Here is a 2234-nt window from a genome sequence, read left to right as displayed (position 1 = left end):
GAAACAGTGGAAACAGTGACAGACTTTATTTTTGTGGGCTCCAAAATCACTGCAAATGGTGATTGCAGCCATGAAATTAAAAGACACTTGCTCCTTGGAAGAAAGTTATGACCAATCTAGACAGCATATTAAAAAGCAAAGATATTACTTTGCCAACAAAGCTCTGTCTAGTCAAAGCTATGGTTTTTCCAGTAGTTATGTATAGATGTGAAAGTTGGGCTGTAAAGAAAGCTGAGTGCAGAAGAATTGATGCTTTTGAACTGTGTGTTGGAGAAGACTCTTGAGAGTCCCTTGGGCTGCAAGGTGATCCAACTAGTCCATCCTAAAGGAAATCAGTCCTGAATATTCATTGGAAGGACTGATGCTGAAGCTGAAACTCCAAAACTTTGGCCACCTGATGTGAAGAGCTGACTCATTTGAAAAGACCCTGATGCTGGGAAAGATTGAAGGCAGGAGGAGAAGGGGACGACAGAAGATGAGATGGTTGGATGGCATCACTGACTCAATGGACAGAAATTTGAGTAAACTCCAGGAGTTGGTGATGGACAGGGAGGCCTGGCGTGCTACAGTCCATGGGGTTGCAGAGAGTTGGACACTACTCAGCCACTGAACTGAACTGAACTGAATTTTTGTTTGCACTGGGTCTTCGTTGCTGTGCACGGTCTTTCTCTAGTTGCAGCAAGCAGGGGCTACTCTTTGCTGTGTTGCTCAGGCTTCTCATTGTGGTGGCTTGTCTTGTGGAACATGAGCTCTAGGGCATGCAGGCTTCAGTAGTTGTGGGACAGGGGCCTAGCTGTTTCATGGCATGTGGGAGTCTCTTGGGACCAGGGATCAAACCCGTGTCCCCTGCATTGCAAGGCCAATTATTAATCGGTGGACCACCAGGGAAGCCTGGATTATTTCTTCATGGAAAGTTTAAGAGTAGAGCTTGAACCTTAGCCTCGTTCTCCCCAAAAACACTTTCTGCATTTCTAGGAGGTGACAAGTTCACTTTGGATCAGAGCCTGCCTGCTTTCTGCTCTGTGTTCCCCACTGCTCCCTCCCTTGTAGGCCCAGCCTTTGAAGCTGGCGGGTGGACTGCTGAAGGGGTCTCTAGGACCAGGGACCAACACATCCTGATCAGGTCACCCTGGCTGCTCTTCTCTCCTGGCTGACTGGTGTTCTGTACCTGGCTTCTGCTTTGTTCCAAGTGCCCGAATCCTTGCTGGGAGAACCCACTGAGAGCTGAGCCCTGGACTCGTACCAGTCTCGCCTTCCTGCCTCTCTAGCCTTCCAACTGCAGAAGCTGAAGTTTGCACTCTGTTGGTGACTGACTGCACCCTGTTGGGTGAAAACTTCCCTGATTCCGACCACCTGTCTGTACCTGGGAATCCTGTGTATTCTTTGACTGGCCCTCTCCATACCTGGCCTTGCCTTATGTTTCTTGTCCCCAGTCTGACCTGCAGCAGCTGATGCGGCTACTTGAGCTGACTCTAAGGCATCCTTGGCCTTGATATTCAGCAGGTACAGAGTTCCACTGGGGCAGTGCACTCCCAGCTACCTCAGCTGCCTCTGTCCTTGCTCTCAGCCTTGCTCACCCCTGGGGTTTGGGCAGATCCACTTCCAGGTTCTAGAATCTCCCATGGGAGAGATTCCAATCTTACCTCATTGCAGTGATCTGGGCCAGGTCACCAGATACTGTGTTTTGAAAAGACAACCTGTTTTTAAGTTGTTAACCCATTACAGGACAGCAGAACTGCAGACTGCTGGATGGGCTGGAAGTTGGGGAGTGGGGTAGGATACTCCTATTTCAATTTTGAGTAAAAATACTATTCAAGACAGTTCAAAAGATGTTGCACTTGCTATCTGTAACAGTCTCAAATCTGGGAAAGTATCGTGGAATGGCAGTTTTCGTGTCTCTTCTTTAACAGACAGGTCAGATTAAGTGGAAGTGTGGGTGGGGGAAAGAGTAGTCAGTGAGAGTCCAGACTTGTGGGTTCAATTCCTAGGCCTGGCCCTAACAAATTGCAACTGGGTGACTTAAAACAGCGGACATTTGTTCTCTCACAGTTCTGGATGCTAAGAGTGCAAAATCAAGATGTCAGGGAGTCTTGCTCCCTGGGACCCAGTCTTAGGGGAGGCTCCTTCCTTGGCTTTTCCAGCTTCGAGTAGCTCCAGGCATTTCTTGGCTTGTACAGTGTGACTCCAGTCTCTACCTCCATCTCCCCATGGCCGTTTTCTTTGTGTGTGTGTGT

The 2234-nt window shown here is 48.7% G+C and overlaps 1 protein-coding gene across 2 annotated transcripts in view; it reads left to right on the top strand.

The window, feature by feature from the left end:
* Nucleotides 1-2234, top strand: part of ELMO1 (engulfment and cell motility 1) — a 584819-nt gene that overhangs the window by 29048 nt on the left and 553537 nt on the right. The gene's annotated exons all lie outside the window — the stretch shown is intronic.

The sequence above is a fragment of the Bison bison genome, unplaced genomic scaffold, assembly GCF_000754665.1.
Source record: "Bison bison bison isolate TAMUID 2011002044 unplaced genomic scaffold, Bison_UMD1.0 scf7180017864525, whole genome shotgun sequence".
NCBI lineage: Eukaryota > Metazoa > Chordata > Mammalia > Artiodactyla > Bovidae > Bison > Bison bison.
The sequence above is the reverse complement of the archived record's forward strand: the minus strand, read 5'-3'. Positions and strand labels throughout refer to the sequence as shown.